Source organism: Nicotiana tomentosiformis, chromosome 6, assembly GCF_000390325.3.
Source record: "Nicotiana tomentosiformis chromosome 6, ASM39032v3, whole genome shotgun sequence".
In the NCBI taxonomy this organism is placed as follows: Eukaryota; Viridiplantae; Streptophyta; class Magnoliopsida; order Solanales; family Solanaceae; genus Nicotiana; species Nicotiana tomentosiformis.
In genome coordinates, this window is record NC_090817.1 from 6609603 (window position 1) to 6631674 (window position 22072).

The following is a 22072-nucleotide window of genomic DNA, read 5'->3' on the forward strand; positions in this document are numbered from 1 at the left end:
CCATAATTAAGAGAAAGTCACAACGAGATTGAGAGATTCTATCTCCACCACCAGGATGGAGAATAATATAATCTCTAACACTCATCATATACAATGACATGTAAAGTGAATTTACATCGTGGCATGCCCAAAAGCAGCTTTACTGCAACCAAGCTTATGGCTGTGCACATTCTTCAGGTAACATAACACACTTCCTGACGTGCCAAACTCCATCAAAATAATAGTCTAGACTTTAGTGTTAGCTCTTACCATTATATATGCAAATAGTTTCTTCACCAATCGTCATATACACTATCAAAGTGATATACACAACGTAACATTCAATATCTCATATTCTAATAGTCCAATTAAGAAGAGATAAAATGTCTAGCACTTTCAAAATTATTGGGTTCGAGAAGAGAAGGTCGTTGTGTTTAGATGGAGATGGAGATGATGACGGAGATGATGGGTATGATTATGCTCCCGCAGCATCCTTAGAAAGAGGTGGTGACGACGATGATGGAAACTATTCCTATACTCCTGCAGCATCCTTAGAAGGAGATGATGATGATGGCGATTATGATTATGCTCCAGCTGCGTGAATTTCTTGGCAATGGCGGATATAGGATAGACGCAACGTGTTTGGTCAAACTCACTACGTCTACTTCAGCACATAAAGAATTTCGTAGGCAAGAATGAGGAAGAAGAATGGTTTTAATTTATCCAAGTCTGTTTTTTTTCTTTTTTAAAGTAGGAATATGTAGGTTTATATAACTATTACTTAGTTGAAATTTTTTGCGGCTTAGGTCTACATCAAGGTGTTAGGGTTCTGATATTACTAGCTTATTAGATCACTCACTTGATGATGTGATTGTATTTATATATTTTTCATACATTGGTCACATTATTATAATACTCGGCGAACTATAAATACTATTCTTTTTTGTCTATTCTATATACATTGCTCTAAAGTCTAACCATTATCTGTCAAGACTTTTTATTGAAAGTAGAGATGCATTTATCTTTTGAGATTTATTATGCTTTATTTACACCATGACAGTAGTTTATCATCCTCTAATTATCATATTTTAGTTGATTTGAATGTTGACTTACCTAGCGTGTTAGAGCTTGCTAGGTGCGATCACGACCATTGGTTGAATTTTGGATAGTGATATAGATACTTAATGTAGTTTTTTTTGTCTTTTTACAATTTGATATGTCTTTGGATTCTGAGTTCTTTCTCCCCCTAATTTTCCTACATGCCAAACATAAAAGGGAAGAAAGAGAAAAGTTTGGGAGAAAATTGTGTCTGGTTTTGAAAAGGGAAGAAAGATAAAAGTTTGGGGGGAAATCGTGTCTGGTTTCAAGAGTTTTATAGTCCAATAACTAAGAGATATATACAATGTCTAGCATTTTTAAGATTATTGGGTTCGAGAAGAGAAGATCATATTCACATGGAGATGACAATGGAGATGATTATGCTCCAGCAGCATGCATAGAAGGAGGTGGTGACGACGATGATGGAGACTAAGACTATGCTCCTGCAGCATCCTTAGAAGGAGATGACGATGATGGCAATTATGATTATGCTCCAGCTGCATGAATTTCTTGGCAATGGCAGATGTAGAATAGACACAACGTGTTTGGTCAAACTCCTACGTCTACTTCAGCACATAAAGAATTCGTAGGCAGGAATGAGGAAGAAGAATGGTTTTAATTTATCCTAGTCTGTTTTTTTCTTTTTTAAAGTAGGAATATGTAGGTTTATATAAATATTACTTAGTTGAAACTTTTTGCGGCTTAGGTCTACATCAAGGTGTTAGGGTTCTGAGATTACTAGCTTATTAGATCACTCACTTGATGATGTGATCGTATTTATATATTTTTTATACATTGGTCACATTATTATAATACTCAGCGAACTATAAATATTATTTTTTTGTCTATTCCATATACATTGCTCTAAAGTCTAATTGTTAATTGTCAAGACTTTTTTTTTATTGAAAGTAGAGGTGGATTTATATTTTGAGATTTATTACGCTTTATTTATACCGTGACAGTAGTTTATCATCCTATAATTTTCATATTTTAGTTGATTTGGATGTTGACTTACCTAGCATGTTAGAGTTAGCTAGGTGCGATCACGACCATTGGTTGGATTTTGAATAGTGATATAGATACTTAATTTAGTTTTTTTTTTTTTTGTCTTTTTGCAATATGATATGTCTCTGGATTCTGATTTCTTTCTCTCCCTAATTTTCCTACATGCCAAACATAAAAGGGAAGAAAGAGAAAAGTTTGGGAGGAAATCGTGTCTGGTTTTGAAAACGGAAGAAAGAGAAATTAAAGTTTGGAGGCAAATCGTGTCTGGTTTCAAGAGTTCTATAGTCCAATAACTAAGAGATATACACAATGTCTAGCATTTTCAAGATTATTGGGTTCGAGAAGAGAATATCATATTCACATTGAGATGACGATGGAGATAATGAATATGATTATGCTCCGACAGCATCCATAGAAGGAGGTGGTGGCGACGATGATGGAGATTATGACTATGCTCCTGCAACATCCTTAGAAGGAGATGACGATGATGACGATTATGATTATACTCAAGCTGCATGAATTTCTTGGCAATGGCGGATATAGAATAGAGGCAGCATGTTTGGTCAAACTCACTACGTCTACTTCAGCACATGAAGAATTCGTAGGCAGGAATGAGGAAGAAGAATGGTTTCAATTTAACCTAGTCTCTTTTTTTCCTTTTTAAAGTAGGAATATGTAGGTTTATATAAGTATTACTTAGTTGAAACTTTTTGCGGCTTAGGTCTACATCAAGGTGTTAGGGTTCTGAGATTACTAGCTTATTAGATCACTCACTTGATGATGTGATCGTATTTATATATTTTTTATATATTAGTCACATTATTATAATACTCAGCGAACTATAAATACTGTTATTTTGTCTATTCCATATACATTGCTCTAAAGTCTAACTGTTAACTGTCGAGGCTTTTTATTGAAAGTAGAGATGGATTTATGTTTTGAGATTTATTACACTTTATTTATACCATGACGGTAGTTTATCATTCTCTAATTATCATATTTTAGTTGATTTGTATGTTGACTTACCTAGCGTGTTAGAGCTAGCTAGGTGCGATCACGACCATTGGTCTGATTTTGGATAGTGATATAGATACTTAATTTAGTTTTTTTTTTTGTCTTTTTGCAATTTGATATATCTCTGGATTCTGAGTTCTTTCTCCCCCTAATTTTCCTATGTGCCAAACATAAAAGGGAAGAAAGAGAAAAGTTTGGGGAGAAATCGTGTCTAGTTTTGAAAAGGGAAGAAAGAGAAAAGTTTTGGGGGAAATCGTGTCTGGTTTTGAAAAGGGAAGAAAGAAAAATTAAAGTTTGGGGGGAAATCGTGTCTGGTTTCAAGAGTTCAATAGTCCAATAACTAAGAGATATATACAATGTCTAGCATTTTTAAAATTATTGAGTTCGAGAAGAGAGGATCATATTCACATGGAGATGACGATGGAGATGATGGATATGATTATGCTCCAGCAGCATGCATAGAAGGAGGTGGTGACAACGATGATGGAGACTATGACTATGCTCCTGCAACATCCTTAGAAGGAGATGACGATGATGGCGATTATGATTATGCTCCAGCTGCATGAATTTCTTGGCAATGGCGGATGTAGAATAGACGCATCGTGTTTGGTCAAACTCACTGCGTCTATTTCAGCACATGAAGAATTCGTAGGCAGGAATGAGGAAGAAGAATGGTTTTAATTTATCCTACTCTATTTTTTTCTTTTTTAAAATAGGAATATGTAGGTTTATATAAGTATTACTTAGTTGAAACTTTTTGCGGCTTAGGTCTACATCAAGGTGTTAGGGTTCTGAGATTACTAGCTTATTAGATTACTCACTTGATGATGTGATCATATTTATATATTTTTCATACATTTGTCACATTATTGTAATACTCAGCGAACTATAAATATTATTTTTTTTGTCTATTCCATATACATTTCTCTAAAGTCTAATTGTTAAATGTCAAGGCTTTTTATTGAAAGTAGAGGTGGATTTATGTGTTGAGATTTATTACGCTTTATTTATATCATGATAGTAGTTTATCATCCTGTATTTATCATATTTTAATTGATTTGGATGTTGACTTACCTAGCATGTTAGAGCTAGCTAGGTGCAATCACTATCATTGGTTGGATTTTGGATCGTGATACAGATACTTAATTTAATATTTATTTTTTGTCCTTTTGCAATTCGCCCTTATTTTCCTACATGCCAAACATAAAATGTAATATACAAGACAGTCTCGCATAAGCTGACCAAAAGAAAGTATAAAAAGGGAAAAGGCAAGGTTTTTAAGAATAAAACTTAACCTATGTACAAAATCAACCTCAGTTATAATCATGCATACGGTCGAAATAGATTTCGTCCTTCCTACGTTCGATCGAGTTCAAGTAGTAAGAAGTCGGAGTGAGATTTTGGGAGTGAGCTCCGAAGACAGTACTAACGAGCCTCGAGTCCGAAGGCTGCTCGAGGAGTCGGCTCGATAACCTTATCGAGCCCGTGATCGAATCGATCTGCAAGGCATTGCTTCGAGATCGAAAATACGCGACGCCCATCCCGAAGGTCGAACTCGAGCCAAGACCGAAGGGCTCGACCCAGTAACGAGTTCGAGCCAGTATCGAGCTCACAGATAAGATCCGATGCAACCGCACCAAGAGAGAGAATTTTGGCGGGAATCGAGAAAGAGACAAATCATCATGGGTCCTCCACTATATGCTTTATTTTATTATTTTTTGTAATGACCCTCTACTATAAAAGGGGAATCCTTGTAAGCTATTGACACACTGAATACACTGGAAAAAAAAGAGACCTCCTTGTGCTTGTTTTACTTCATTTTATTCGTCCTTCTGATTCATTATTCCCACTGTCATAGTCAAGAATATTCGTATTGCTATCTCTCTATACGATTTGTATCAAAGGGTATCACGTATCCTTAGAACCATACATAAATTTAACATTATCCGATTTTTTGGGTAAACAGTTTGGCGCCCACCGTGGGGCTAAGGATAACAGTGGTTGTTTGGTATAAATCTACAGTACACACCAGCTTACAACTTCAAATCAGCAATGGCTTTACCTATCGACCACGAAGTCAGCCTTCAATATGAAACCAACAACTTGGCACCCGGGGCCGGAAGGCCACTTGACGATGGCACTGAGGCTCGAATCGAAGTACCCAAAATTCGAGCCGAAGTACCATTGGATGTCAATTCACAAATAGCTCTGGAGGGGAATCAGCGTTCCGAACCGAAAAGAAGCATTCAAGGCGGTACTCGATCCGTAGCCCGAGACACCCATAACGCAGGGGAAATTGGGGCCAGCTTGCGTATGATCTTCGAGATGCTACAAGCCCAACAAGTAGCGATAGCTCAGTTACAGAGCCAAACTCATATACAAAGCAAGCCGAATTCCAATCCGCTTCGAGAAATCACCCCCAGAACGGAGCCCGCCATAGTGAAATCAAACGAGCAAGAATCGGGGACCACTCCCGAAATTACTAAATTGCTCGAGGAACTCACAAAACGAGTCGAAGCCAACGACAAGAGAGTGAAAACATACAATGTCAGGGTCGATCAAATCCCGGGGGCTCCACCAATGATAAAATGGCTTGATTCGAAAAAATTCATACAAAAGCCTTTTCCCTCGAGTGCGGCCCCAAAACCAATCCCCAAAAAATTCCGTATGCCCGAAATTCCCAAATATAATAGTACGATCGATCCTAACGAACATGTCACCTCTTACACATGTGCCATCAAAGGTAACGATTTGGAGGACGATGAGATCGAATCCGTGTTGTTGAAAAAGTTCGGGGAGACCCTCTCGAAGGGAGCAATGATCTGGTATCATAATTTACCACCAAATTCCATCGATTCTTTTACCATGTTAGCAGATTCGTTCGTAAAGGCACATGCTGGTGCCATAAAGGTTGCAACAAGGAAGTCAGACCTCTTCAAAGTAAAGCAAAAGGGTAATGAAATGCTGAGGGAATTCGTATCCCGATTTCAAATGGAACGCATGGAATTGCCACCGGTCACAGATGATTGGGCTGTACAAGCTTTCACCCAAGGGTTGAACGAGCTAAGTTCGACAGCATCACGTCGGCTGAAACAAAATTTGATCGAGTATCCAGCAATAACTTAGGCAGATATACACAACCGATATCAATCGAAAATTAGGGTCGAGGATGATCAGTTGGGAGCTCCGTATGGACCCGTGCATCAGAACAGGACAGCTACTAAAAACCAAAGGGGGATCGACAGAGAATAAAGGTCGAACAGAGACCGATATCAACCGTACGTCGCAGATCGGATGAACAACGGTTCAGCACGCAATACAATTCAGAACAATCGAAGGATTGATCGAGGGCAAAATTCTCGGGGACTTATGAGCAAGAGCGGCTTTGATAAATATGCCGATCCTATAGAAGCACCTCGATTATCAGAATATAACTTCAGCGTTGGTGCATCCGCCATCGTGTCGGCTATCGGATGCATCAAAGACACTAAATGGCCTCGACCCATGCAGACCGATCCTTCCCAAAGGAATCCCAATCAAATGTGCGAATATCATGGCACCCATGGCCACAGAACGGAAGATTGCAGGCAACTAAGAGAGGAAGTAGCCCGCTTATTCAACAAAGGGCACCTTCGGGAATTTCTGAGTGATAGGGCGAAGAACCATTTTAAAAACAGGAATTTCGACAAGCAAAACGAGCAAGAAGAACCGCAACATGCCATTCACATGATCATCGGTGGCGTCGATACCCCTCAGGGACCGGTGCTTAAACGCACTAAAATATCGATTGTGAGGGAAAAGCGATCTCGGACTCAAGATTATGCACCCATAGGGACTTTGTCCTTCGATGATGAAGATGCAGAAGGAATCATCCAACCTCATAACGATGCACTGGTAATATCCGTACTCATGAATAAAACTAAAATTAAGCGTGTGTTACTCGATCCAGGTAGCTCGGCCAACATCATCAGATTGAATGTCATAGAACAGCTCGGCCTGCAGGACCAGATCGTACCCGCAACTCTAGTTCTAAACGGATTCAATATGGTATGTGAAACCACCAAAGGCGAGATAATCCTACCAATAAATGTGGCCGGAACCATCCAGGAAACAAAGTTTCACATGATCGAAGGCGTTTTGAGATACAACGCCCTTTTCGGAAGGCCATGGATCCACAACATGAGAGCTGTACCTTTGACCCTACACTAGGTCCTCAAATTCTTTCCCAACATCGAGAGGTGTCAAAACAGTGTACGGAGAACAACCGGCCGCAAAGGAAATGTTCGCCGTCGAGGAAGCAAAATTAATATCCTCGCCTTCGCCGATAAAGGGATCAGGCTCAGAAGGAGAACGGAACACCAAATAGCAATCACATATGTCGGCTTCGACCCAGCCAGATAATCAGAAGATCGAAGAAGATGATGATCAGAGGATCCCTCGATCCTTCGTGATCCTCGATAATTTCGACGCCACCAAATCAACAATTGAGGAACTGGAGCAAGTCATACTAATCGAGCACTGGCCCGAACGAAAGGTATACCTGGGAACGAGGTTGAGCCCCGAACTCAGGAAGAAACTTGTTCGATTTCTTATCGATAACATTGATTGTTTTGCCTGGTCCCATTTAGATATAACAGGGATCCCACCGGACATAACGACGCATCGGCTAAGCTTGGACCCTAGGTTCAGACCGGTGAAGCAAAAAAGAAGACCCCAGTCCGAGGAAAAGCACGCATTCATAAAGGACGAGGTAACCAAACTTCTCAAGATAGGGTCCATTCGGGAGGTGAAATATCTCGAATGGTTAGCCAATGTGGTTGTAGTGCCTAAAAAGGGAACAAACTTAGAATGTGTGTGGACTATAAGGATTTGAACAAAGCATGCCCCAAAGATACCTTTCCGCTACCCAAAAATCGATCGCATGATCGATGCCATGGCCGGCCACGAGATCCTCACTTTTCTCGATGCCTATTCCGGGTATAATCAAATCCAGATGAACCCGTAGGACCAGGAAAAAACTTCATTTGTCAACAAATATGGAACATATTGTTATAATGTGATGCCCTTCGGGCTAAAAAATGCGGGGGCTACTTACCAACGCCTAGTAAATAAAATGTTCGAAGAATAAATAGGTAAATCAATGGAAGTTTATATTGATGACATGCTAGTTAAGTCCCTGCGCGCAGAGGACCATTTGCAGGAAATGTTCGAGATTTTGAGGAAATACAACATGAAACTCAACCCCGAAAAATGTGCTTTCGGGGTCGGTTCGGGCAAGTTCCTCGGCTTCATGGTGTAAAATCGGGGAATCGAGATTAACCCCGACAAAATCAAGGCCATCGAAGACATCGCCATCGTGGACAGTGTGAAAGCTGTACAAAGTCTAACGGGACGGATTGCAGCCTTAGGCCGATTCATTTCGAGATCATCAGATCGAAGTCACAAATTTTTCTCTCTACTCAAAAAGAAGAACAATTTCGCTTGGACACCGGAATGCCAACAAGCATTAGAGGAACTAAAACGATATCTATTGAGCCCACCACTACTTCACACTCCAAAAACAGACGAAAAACTTTGCTTGTACTTGGAAATATCGGAAGTCGCCGTAAGCAGTGTCCTAGTTCGAGAAGAGCAAGGTATGCAATTTCCCGTTTATTATATAAGTTAGACCTTAGGAGAAGCGGAAACTAGGTATCTGCACCTAGAAAAATTGGTACTTGCACTGATAAGCACCTCTAGAAAGTTAAGACCGTACTTTCAAAGTCACCCCATTTGCGTATTAACCACCTACCCACTTCATAATATTTTGCACAAGCCCGAACTCTCAGGTCGATTGGAAAAATGGGCCATCAAACTCAGTGGGTACGTTATCAAATACCAACCCCGTACGACCATCAAGTCTAAAATTTTAGCAGACTTCGTGGCCGATTTCACGCCAACCCTCGTACCCGAAGTCGAAAAAGAATTCTTGTTGAAATTGGGTACATCATCGGGGGTATGGATCCTTTTTACGGACGGGGCTTCGAACGTGAAGGGGTCCGGGCTAGGCATAGTTTTGAAACCACCCACGGGTTACACTATTAGGCAATCTATTAAAACTACCAGGTTAACTAACAACAAGGCCGAGTATGAAGCCATGATTGCAGGTCTCGAGCTAGCTAAAAACTTGGGAGCAGAAGTCATTGAAGCCAAATGTGATTCTTTGCTGGTGGTAAGTCAAGAGAACAAAACCTTCGAAGTTCGAGAAGGTAGAATGCAAAGGTATTTAGACAAACTACTTGTCACTTTGCACCATTTCAAACAATGGACTTTACGGCATGTTCCACGAGAACAAAACAATGAAGCCGATACACTTGCGAATTTGGGATCGTCGGTCGAGGAAGATGACTTGAGCTCGGGGACTGTCGTCCAACTCTCGAGATCGGTAATCGAAGGAGGTCACACCGAGATAAATTCTACAAGCTTAACCTGGGATTGGAGAAATAAGTATATTGAATACTTAAAGAGCGGAAAGCTCCCATCGGACCCAAAAGACTCTAGGGCCCTACGGACTAAAGCTGCTCGATTCACGTTAGCTTCAGATGGAACGCTATATCGAAGGACATTCGATGGACCGCTGACAGTATGCTTGGGTCCGGGAGGTACCGATTACATCCTATGGGAAGTGCACGAGTGCACTTGTGGGAATAACTATGGTGCCGATACATTAGTTCAAAAAATAATCAGAGCAGGGTATTATTGGACCGATATGGGCAAAGACGCGAAGGAATTTGTTCGTAAATGTGACAAATGTCAAAGGTTTGCGCCAAAGATCCATCAATCCTTTGAGCAACTTCACTCACTCCTATCCCCATGGCCGTTCATAAAATGGGGATTGGATATCGTCGGCCCTCTGCCATCGACCCTAGGTAAAGCCAAATTTATTTTATTTATGACTGACTATTTTTCTAAATGGGTTGAAGCGCAGGCGTTCGAGAAAATAAGAGAGAAAGAAGTTATAGACTTTATTTGGGATCATATCGTATGCCGATTCGGGATACCCGCCGAAATAGTATGTGACAATGGGAAATAATTCGTTGGCAGCAAAGTAACAAAATTCCTCGAAGATCACAAAATAAGAAGGATACTATCAACACCATACTACCCTAGTGGGAACGGACAAGCCGAATCAACGAACAAAACTATCATTCAAAACCTAAAGAAGAGGTTGAACGACGCTAAAGGAAAATGGAGAGAAATCCTTCCCGAAGTCCTTTAGGCGTATCGGACAACATCAAAATCCAGTACGGGGGCGACCCCATTCTCCTTAGTATATGGGTCCGAAGCATTGATACCAGTCGAAGTCGGTGAACCCAGTACCAGATTTTGATTCACGATGGAAGAATCAAATAACGAGACTATGAATACCAGCCTCAAATTATCTTACGAAAGACGAGAAGTTGCTCTCGTCCGATTGGCCGCCCAAAAGCAGCGAATCGAAAGATATTATAATTGAAGAACCAAGCTCCGCCATTTCAAGCCCGGGGACTTAGTGTTAAGAAAAGTCACCATCAATACCCGAAATCCGAACGAAGGAAAACTAGGACCAAATTGGGAAGGACTATATCAGGTTCTCAAGAACGTCGGAAAGGGATCGTACATGCTCGGCATTATAAACGGCAAACAGCTATCAAGCAGTTGGAATGTGTCACATCTAAAGCGATACTACTACTAAGGTACGACCCTTCCATATTCATTTATATTTCAAAACTGACCCCTGCAGAAGTTCGAACAAGAGCTAAGATGGACCCATCGCTTGAAAGCACGCGTTGCACTCTTTTTCCCTTAGACCGGTTTTATCCCAAATGGGTTTTTCGGCAAGGTTTTTAATGAGGCAACCACTGATTGTGCTGCATTTACAACAAGTATCCGAGGCCTCCGTACAATTGACCTCGAATACCGGGGGGCATTATCCCTCAAATATATCAAGTTCTGATACAAGAAAGTTATTTCGCAACAACGGGGTTCCAGTAGGAAAAGTTGTTAGAGACAAAATGGTAAAAATGAACCATGCTCATATAGTTGGCCCGAACCCAGACGCGATATCTTATATCCAAGAAAAATTCCTCTATTTGGAGATTTATTATGCAATCAGAATTAAGATAAACTCGACCATTACGCCCACAGGCTACATTACTTCGAGTTCGAATCATTCACTCGATGACTAAAGCTTACGAGATACTTTTATTTCGAGTTCGAGTGAGCACTCACTTGACCATTATGCCCATGGGCTACATTACTTCGAGTTTGAATCATTCACTCAACGACTAAAGCCTACGAGCTACTTTCATTTCGAGTTTGAGCAAGCACTCACTCGACCATTATGCCCACGGGCTACATTACTTCGAGTTCGAATCATTCACTCGACGACTAAGCCTACGGGCTACTTTTATTTCGAGTTCGAGCAAGCACTCACTCGACCATTACGCCCACGGGCTACATTACTTCGAGTTTGAATCATTCACTCGACGACTAAGCCTATGGGATACTTTCATTTCGAGTTCGAGCAAGCACTCACTTGACCATTATGCCCACGGGCTACATAACTTTGAGTTCGAATCATTCACTCGACGACTAAGCCTACGGGCTACTTTTATTTCGAGTTCGAGCAAGTACTCACTCGTCATTATGCCCACGGGCTACATTACTTCGAGTTCGAATCATTCACTCGAAGACTAAAGCCTATGGGCTACTTTCATTTCGAGTTCAAGCAAGCGCTCACTCGACTATTACGCCTACGGATTATATTTCTTCGAGTTCGAATCATTGACTCAACTAGTAAACCTAAGGGCTACGTCACTTCGAGTCTGAAAAAACAATCAATCATAGAGACTACGAAGTCCAAATTAGATTAAATTGTTAAGATCCTTGTGAAAACATTTGTAAGACACGTATAAAGTCTTCACAAGTCGGCCAAGTTATCTATATACAAATTTTTTTATATGATTGATTACAAACGTAAAAAATTAAGAACTAAGCTTCCTGACCATCCTCAGGGGCGTTTGCTTCTCTGTCAGACTCTTCCCCGTCCTCGGATCCGCTCTTGTTACTGTCATCATCATCATCATCGCCATCAGAAGCCAAGGCTTCAGCTTCAACTTCGAGCTCTTTGGCCTTTTTTATTTCTTCAATAAGGTCGAAACCTCGAGCATGTATCTCCTCGAGGGTCTCCCTCCGAGACCTACATTTAGCAAGTTCGGCAATCCAATGTGCTCTAGTGTAGGCAGTATCTGCCGCCTCTCGTGCCTCAATCTGAGCAGCCTCGGCATCAGCCCGATACACGACAATGGACTTATCCGCCAAAAGTTTCGACGAATCAACCTCTGCCTTGGCCTCAGCAAGCCGAGCTTCAAGCTCCTCGATCCTCTTAGCTTGAGCCGAACCCTTTTGCTTGATGTTTCGAAGCTGAACATCGGCCGATAATAAGTTGGTCAAAATGGTCTCTTTTTCCGCAGCCAGGCGGTCGATAGTCTCGTTCCACCGATTACATTCAGCTCTGATTTGATCAATTTCTTCCCGAAGTGACCCGATCTTTTCAACCTTTTGTTGCAGTTGAGACAACGAAGGGTTAACTTCCACAGTCGAGTCAAACCCATACTTTAACAGAACGAGGCTCACCTGCTTATCGAGTTCGGCCTCTTCTTCACGAGCCTTAGCCAAATCCGCTTGGAGGTCCTTTATAGCCTCGTCCTTTTGACTGCAAAGAAGCCGCATGGCGTATATCTCCCCCGAGACCTTCTGAAGCTCGACCTCACACTGGCTAAGGTCGACTCAAAACCTACTAATGGCCTGCATAGTAGGGAAAGAACACGAGTCAAGTTTGGAAAAGAACAAGGAGACCAAGTATAGTAAAATCATTACCCGAGTAATGAATCGTTGGGCCTCTTCTAGTAGAAGAGAAGCGTCACCAATATCGGAAGCATCATCGACTCCAGTAAATCAATCCCGAAAGGGATACCCTACACTACAGCCTCCGCCCATATCGGGGGTCTTCAATTCTCGAGCTTCCTTTAATGCCTCCTCAGAAAAGGTTGGAAGGGAAGGCGAATGACCCACTGTCATAGCCCCAAGTGAATCACTCGGTGCGCTCCGATCAAGACTTGGGATCCTGGGGCCAACCCCGAATGGTACAGCCACCATCGGCTCAGGAGCTTTAGTGACCTCGATAGCTCTCGCAGATCGGATCATCAGAGCTGAGGCACCACCTTCTTCTTCTTCTTCTTCTCTCAGCCGTTGGACCGAGTCAATCGGAAGAACAATTGCCTTCCTCCTCACCCTTCGAGTTTTGGGCTTGGGGTCCTTTGACCGAGAGGCAGCTTTTCGCTTCTTATCTTTCCCCGGTTTCGGGACCGGGGACTTGGTTCCTTCTTCACTGTCGAAGGCCTCAAATCGACATCCTTGGTTACACCTGCATGAAAGGAAATCGGTAACAAATGGAGCACAAAGAACACTTCGAAGGGAACTAGAAGTAAAACCTTACCGTGATTCTTGGCCTCCCATCTACCTTTTGCCAAATCACGCCAAGCGCGTTCGACATAAGTGGAGGTCGAGGCTAGCTTCCGAACCCAATCCTCGAGGTCGGGTACCGCTTGTGGCATCTAAGGGGCATCTGTATATCGGAGAAAAATATCAGAAAAAATTGGAAAATGATACTAAAAGCAATGTCTTGTGAGAACCACTTACGGTCGAAATTCCATTCCTCGGGGAACGACATCTTCTCTTTCGGAATAAGGTCACGGGTCCTCACGAATATAACGGCCCATCCAACCCCGATCCTTGTCTTCGTCGATGCTCGACATCAAAGCCTTCGATGCCCGACGATGAAGTCTGATTAGTCCTCGAAAGATTTGAGGCCGATACAATCGTATGAGGTGATTCAGGGAAACATCCAGCCCCCCGGCTTTGATGGAGAAGAAGCGAAGTAGGATTACTATACGCCATAGAGAGGGATGAATTTGACCGAGGGTGACTTGATATATTTTGCAAAAATCAATGATCACCGGGTCGACGGAACCCAATGTGAAGGGATAAGTGTAAACACTAAAAAACTCCTCCACATGGGTGATGACGCTCTCGTCGGGGGATGGAATTTGCAACACAACCTCGGAACCCCAGTTGCAGTCTTTCCTAACGGCCTCGAGATGACCCTCCATTATAGAGCACATGTACATCGACACGTGCTCGCATCGACTCGGAACAGATGAAGGATTCTCAACCTTAAAATCGATCTTCAGAGTACACGGGCCGGGAAAATAGTCGTAGGTGGACGGCTCCACCAGTGCCTTGTCGCCGGACGGTCGTGAAGAAGAAGCTTTCTCCTTCTGAGGTACAGTTTTCGAAGTTTTGGCCATTGATATGAGAGGAAGAAAGGCAAAGGAAAGTGAAAAATTGACGACACCAAAACTCTGGTGTAGATGGCTCTGCAAGCGACGAGATAGAGAGAAAAGATAAGAAAATTTGGGGGAGTGAATGCGCAAAAGTGGTAAATGTTAGATGGAAGGGTTATTTATAGGCTCGCATCATGACGGTTCAATATCAGAGGTGGCCGACCGCCATCTGACAAGCATTAAATACCTTGAAAGGCTAAATCGATGGGACAACTATCACATACGTCATATTCGATCCTTGTTAAAACGTCAGCTTATAACCCGATCGAACAGTCAAAAATCAAATCGACTCTCACCGCATCCTTCGTGAGAAATGAGGGGACTATCTGTATACGGTCGAAATAGATTTTGGCCTTCCTACGTTCGATCGAGTTCAAGTGGTAAGAAGTCGGAGTTGGATTTTGGGAGTGAGCTCCGAAGACTGTACTAACGAGCCTCGAGTCCGAAGGCTGCTCGAGGAGTCGGCTCGATAACCTTATTGAGCCCGTGACCGAATCGATCCGCAAGGCATTGCTTCGTGGTCGGAAATGCACGATACCAATCCCGAAGGTCGAACTCGAGCCAAGACCGAAGGGCTCGACCCAGTAACGAGTTCGAGCCAATATCGAGCTCACAGACAAGAGTCGTTGCAACCGCACCAAGAGAGAGAATTTTGGCGGGAATCGAGGAAGAGACAAATCATCATGGGTCCTCCACTATATGCTTTATTTTATTATTTTTTGTAATGACCCTCTACTATAAAAGGGGAATCCTTGTAAGCTATTGACACACTGAATACACTGGAAAAAAAAAGAGACCTCCTTGTGCTTGTTTTACTTCATTTTATTCGTCCTTTCTGATTCATTATTTCCACTGTCATAGTCAAGAATATTCGTATTGTTATCTCTCTATACGATTTGTATCAAAGGGTATCACGTATTCTTAGAACCATACATAAATTTAACGTTATCCGATTTTTCGGGTAAACAAATTAAAAAGAGCAAAAGGAGTTCTTCAACTACTGCTTCAGAGATGGAGCTGAATTGGGTATAGTGAAAGGATGATTTTCGTCCATTGGAGTTTGAAATTTGAGAGTGAAAATGATGAAGAAATTGAGGGGTTTTACAGAGTTTTCGTAGAGAAACGCAAAACGACGTCGTTTTAATACCTTGTATACATACGAGGTAATTAAATTTTTTTTTTTAATTTTATTTAACTCATGTGACCTGAATTACCCTTTGCAGGAGACAGTATTGAGACAGTAAAACACTTTTAAAAGAGTGAAGCTAAAGACAGTATCAATAATGGAAGATTCTCAATTCAATTTCTTTCATCTTTAGGAAGATTTGTCACGGACTCACACGTGACACGTATTGTTCGTTTTGGGTCTTGGTCCGTATAAATTTGTTTATATCACATTGAATCTCAAAAGTGTGCGTACCAAGCCCATGACACGTAAACTTGTGCCATGCTTTATAAATAAATTTTACTTTTCTTTTCCATTCTGACGTGAGATTCACCTAATGTGACATGTGCACCTAGGGGTGGCAAATGGGGAGGTGAGGTCGGATATGGTGCGAGTCGAAAACGGGTAATACAAAAATAGATAAATTATTCGACCGGCACATATTTAATATGGATAGAAAATAGGTTAACCGATGGATAATATGGATATTCATATTATCCATGACTTCTTGAATATAATTACTTTTGGGAGAATTCTTAGCTTCCCAAACTTGAGGAACAGTCCAAATTGAATCTTTGCAAATTTAAAAGTTAAACTCATTGGTTATCTAGTTTTTAAGTGGATAATATGGTTCTTATCCATATTTGACCCAATTTTAAAATGTTCATTATCCAACCATAATATGGGTGGATAATTATTCTTTTTATCCATCTTGCCACCACTATGTACACCCCGTCTTCAAAAACCTGCCAGTCCTACTTGACCCGCCCTCATCAGCCCGCACTCTGTCATGGGACTCACAAATCTATTATCACATGACACTAAATTTGAACTTCAGTTAATACGTGATAATTAACTAGTACCTTAAAAATATTATTCTCAAAGTTAACTAATGAATTATATAATTTAACGAATGTTTATTTCCTCATAACTCAAGATTATGACACTAAATAAACCAACATTACAGGATGCTATTATGTGAGGAGACTCAACCAACATTATATAAGAATAATGTTTACCCGTAAAATGGTACAGTTGGATTTATACATGATTTCTAGACAAGTGAACTAATTTGATCATAAAATAATATAATAATTGAAGAAATGTACAATACTTAGCCTTGAAATATAGATGAAACATCAGAGATGACAGTTCCGGGAACAAGGTTTCCGGGCACATCAATGATGAGATCAAAAAGCATGAAAGTAAGATTGTATTAAGCTTTGTATAGAATGTAATAAAAGTTTAGCCAAAAAATTCGTATCCTTTACAATGATAACTGAGCTCACTATTTATAGCTATGTCTAGGGAAGGAGGACCAAGGATCGTGTCCTCCCTTAATGTCAATTATGAGGGTCATTGATGAAGATGTAACGGTGAACATAAATGCCAAATTCTTTGTAACGGACCGTCGCTCTTAATGCTGCAAAATATTCCCTATTAAATGCTACCGTACGCGGAGCATTTAATATACCTTTATGAACGTTATCCTTTCCGGTGATAAGCGGAATGACTGCGTTCAGTCTTCGGCCACCCCTGTCTTGAGTTCCACATGTCCTCCCTTTAGACGACCACGTGTCATATCATATTTTACCCTATACAGATAGTCCTCCTACTTTTCGGTGACATAACTTTATGTTACCGGGAAGTTGGTAGAAATACCTTTTTGGCGGGAATGACTATAACTCCCTCTGAAGGTTCCTGATAGTTGATTAGACGCACGTCTCTCCACATTTAATGCCCCAAACACGCGTCATCCCATGATTCAGCACAACTTTTGCCGATTATCGAGGTAATCATGGCCATGAATTTAGCCGCCAAAATTTTACTTATACACAACATTCTTTTCCTTTGCGTTTTCATAATTTCTCGAGCTTCTGATTTGCATCTTTGTTTCCATCCTTTCTCTAATTCTCTTCAAACACAAAACCGTGCTGATTATACGAAGAATAAGAACAAAACCGAGGACTCTTTTCGTCCAACGGTGGGTTCCATCATCCCAAGAAAACTTAGTACCACAAAGGACCTTGAAGAGAAATTCCCTACTGCTAAACCTCATACGTGGGCTGTTAGTAGGTACCCTTCTTCCATTCATCCCTCCAGTATTCCTGCTGTGAAGGTAGAATGCTGCTGCCATGAGTTGGATATCATTGCTCCTGATCTATCGGAGCGAGTGACCCTTCCTAAGGAAGATTTTACATACTTTTATACGTATCCCTTTACTTTGGGTGCATTTTCTTTGAGTGGAGAGCTTGATTCTGTGATTGCGGAGTTTTGCCTTTAGCCATCAAGTGTGTTTGGCACAGGTAAGTCCTTCATTGTGGAGGACGGTCGCCTGTCTTCGACGCTTGTGCGAGGAAACTGGAGAGGAGCTAACCTTAGTTTATATGATGAATCTCTATTCTCCCAAATTCTTCCGCGGGGGAATGATAAACTTGTGCAAGCATGGCCACCATGCTTTGCTATCTATCATGGATAATGATAATGACCGTGGGTGGATGGAATGGTTCTTTGCAGTCGCCACCAACGACATCATTCCGACAATGGCTTCATCCTTTCCGGCCGCTTGGAACTGCACTCGTAAGCTCTTTGTTTTGTATTTATTTTTACTAGATATTCCTTTGTGGCCATATCAACTCTTCACCCTTCGCATGTTTCAGCAACTCTATGGATCCCACTGGTGGTGGAAGGTTTGGACCGGTGGGTTCAAAAGATCTTAGACGTCATGACGCCCGAAACTCGTTTGTGGAAATAACTGGCCCTTAAATACGGGTGGAAGGCCAAAAATCATGATAATCTTAATTTACCTTGCTTCCACTTTTTGTTTTGTATATGGAGAACTTGGTTGAACCCTTTTGACTTGTTCACGAAATTAGGTCTACCTGTGGGCTCTGTTGCTATCCCCGAGGAGGACGTTTTGGCTGATTATGCTGATGCAGCGAGGCTGCTTTAGGAAGCACTTACTCGAACAGGTATCTCCGGGCCTGTTTCGGACGCAAACACTTCTTTACGGAGTTCCCGGCCGGAGGATAAGCAACCAAATAGAAGACGTTCCTCTGCAGTTGGGGAAAAGAATAAGAGGGCAAAGACTGATGCCCCCGAACCATCTCCGGTGGAGATGACGACTGGTTCTCCTTTTGGGCCGATCATAGACACCGTGATGATTGATGATGATGAAGAAACTAGTTATGAGGGAGCTTCTCTACATAGAACGCGACGATCCTCATCATCTCTACATGATGCTCGACATGTTGAGGTAGTTACACTAACTGAAGACGATGTCTTGGCACTTTGGGGAGAATATGATTTAGTAGAATATGCCAACTCCCGTTTCGGGCCCCAATGTTGTAACCGGTGCTGCGAGGCTGAATACCAGGTCCTTGCCGTCTTTGGTTGGCGAGCATCCAACAACCAACACTGCATTTGATGCAGCTGCTTCTCACTCTTCAACTCCATCAGCTTCATCTCCACCTTCACCAACACCAGCAACTGCTACATCATTTCCATCTTCATTCATTCTTCCACCAACAGTTGCTACATCACCTCTATAGGCCTCCTCTGACCATGAAGAAGGTGTTCCTCTTCCACAGTCCCTAGTTCATGGGGATTTGGGGCAAAATTATGTTGCCTCTTCTGAAGATCCATAAAGGAGGAGGAACGTTACTCTTTCGGTCTCTACTAGATGCAATTTGCTATCCCGGCCGGTGGAGCTTACTAATTATCAGAAGCCTTTGGCTTCAGAAAAAGACTGGGAAAAGATTCAGGCACTCTCGGGAGAGTGCTTGTTGAACAATGCCATGCTCAACGCCGCAGCGGTACATTCTTTTCTTCCTTCATTACTTTTTCTACTTTTGTATGAATGTATTCTAAGTTTTACTTCTTCTTGTCTTGTAGGCCAACTTTCTTACTTCTGAGGGCCTTCAAAGTTTGATTTGTGAAAAGGAAGAACTTACTGGTCCGCCCGGGAAAGCCTTTTTGCCGAGGTTACATGACTCAGAGAAGAACTTAAATACCGAGCGACTACCCTCGTTGTTGAAAAAACTTACGCTATGTACAACATGAGGAGAAAGACCTTGGAGGAGGCCTTAGCCAAAATTGCTAAGGCCCGAAAGCTTGAGTTTGCTGCTAAAAATGAACTCCCGACGCAGTCTGATGCTCCTGGTTCTTCTGATTCCGGTTCAAAGTTTTCGAAAACTGAAGAGGGATCGGAATGTGATGATGCTGAAGACCAAACTGGGGAAAACGCCGAGCCATCGGTGGAACCACCTACTTCTCCCGGGAATGCAGACACTTCTCTTCCTCCTGGTTCCGGAGTTGCTGCAGTTTAACTTTTGTTTTCTTTTTCCCATGTTGAACTTTTACGTTTTGGCACGTTCTTGTAAATAAAGACATATATTTTCTCAAGTATCGTTTGAGTCTTACTTTCATTTGAATATCCATTCAAGTCTTTAATCTTTGCATTTGCTCAAGAGTTCTGCGCATATTTTCCTATTCGTGCTTTACTATGTGTGGTCTCGAATGTGTTTTCCTTGAAGCACTCTGGTTCCGAGCATTGTCCCTTTTACGTGAGTTTCTATAAGTATTTGCGCAAGTTTACTTTTTGCATCCTTTTCATATGTGGCTTCAGGTGTATTTTTCCCCGAAGGCATTTTTGATTCCAGGCATAGATTCTTCTGGAACCAATCCTTTAACATGAGGGTTTTTATAAATATTTGCGCAAATTTACTTTTTGCATCCTTTTCTTATGAGGCTTCGGGTGTATTTTTCCCCGAAGGCATTTTTGATTCCGGACATAGATTCTTCCGGAACTAACCATTTAACGTGAGGGTTTTTATAAGTATTTGCGCAAGTTTACCTTTTGCGTCCTTTTCTTATGTGGCTTCGGGTGTATTTTTACCTGAAGGCATTTTTTATTTCGGGCATAGATTCTTCCGGAACCAACCCTTTAACGCGAGGGTTTTTATAAGAGAGAGCCCTCTTATGTTTACGGTGCTCTTGAAGAGGACGTCTCTTGTTCATTACGATACTAACATTTGAAGTACTTGTTTAACTTTCAAATGAAAAAGTTTATTCATCGTTCAGACAAAAAACAAGATAAAAACAAAAGGATTTTATTTTATTCCTTCTATTTTCAAAAAAAACATAAGCATTTGCTATGCTGAAAAGAAATTGCCATTACTTGTGGCTATCTTGTACAACTTGTTTCTACGGGGCTGGCTGCGCAGTCCCAGGTCCCGATGATGCGTTTAGTTTTCGGATTTTCGTTCCCCGGTTGACGTGGCAGTCATTGTTGCTGTATCCTCATATCATTCCCCCCAGTGTTTGAATGCGAGTGCGAATTGGAACATTGGAAGTCTTGTATCTTCGAAGATTCCACTAATGAATTGCTAGATAATCCTCAACTTGGTAACAAACTTTACTTCCCCTCAGGAATTTATGCTATCGAGCGAAGGAATATCTAACAACCCTCTAGTGGTTTGTGCTCGTGAACGGTTGGGTAACCTTTGTTCGGTAGCAAACTTAACTTCCCAGTGGGAATTTGCTATCGAACCAAAGATTATCTAACCGTCCCCGAGTGTAAGCCTTATTGTTCTCCTTGCTATCAAAGGTCTTATTGTTGTTGTCTTGGTAGTATGATTTCTGTTGCTGCCTTATTAAAAACCTTGCCCGAAAAACCTAATTGGGACAAAAATTGAATGAAGGAAAAAAGAGTGCAACACATACTTTCCGCTTGAATAATGTTCATCAGTAATAATATCTTCTGAGGTGTGTCACGTTCTAGTTGCTAGGCAACTTGTCTCCATTCTAATTCTCCAACTCGTATGATCATTTCCCAGTGATAGCTGAAATCTGGTAGGGACCTTCCCACGTTGGACCTAGTTTCCCCGCGTTAAGCTCCCGTGTATTTTGGGTTACTTTCCTCATAACCAAGTCTCCTACTTGAAATAACGGAAATTGGCTCTTCGATTATAATATCGCTCAATTCTCTGCTTTTGAGCTACCATTCTTACATGCGCCAAGGCCCTGCGTTCCTCGAGCAGTTCCAAGTTGATTAACATCGATTCGTTGTTCGATTCTTCATCTACCCGAAAATATCTCAAAGTGGGTTCACCTACTTCCACCGGAATTAGGGCTTCAACACCGTACACAAAGGAAAACGGAGTTTCTCCTGTACTTGATTTGGTCGTTGTTCGGTAGGCCCATAGAACTCTGGGAAATTCTTCGGGCAATTTGCCTTTTGTCGCTTCCAACATTTTCTTGAGGTTTTGAATAATTTCTTTGTTTGTTGACTCCGCTTGACCGTTTGAGCTCAGATGATAAGGGGAAGATGTGATCCTTTTTATCTTCAAATCTTCGAGGAACTTTGTAACATTTGCACCGATAA

General features: G+C 41.7%; 1 long non-coding RNA gene across 1 annotated transcript in view; it reads left to right on the forward strand.

The window, feature by feature from the left end:
* The first annotated feature begins 231 nt into the window (after positions 1-231).
* Positions 232-22072, forward strand: part of LOC138893497 (uncharacterized) — a 33949-nt gene continuing 12108 nt past the window's right edge. Inside the window, exon 1 of the long non-coding RNA XR_011409023.1 lies at positions 232-483. This is a non-coding gene — a long non-coding RNA (uncharacterized lncRNA). The remainder of the gene's footprint in view (positions 484-22072) is intronic.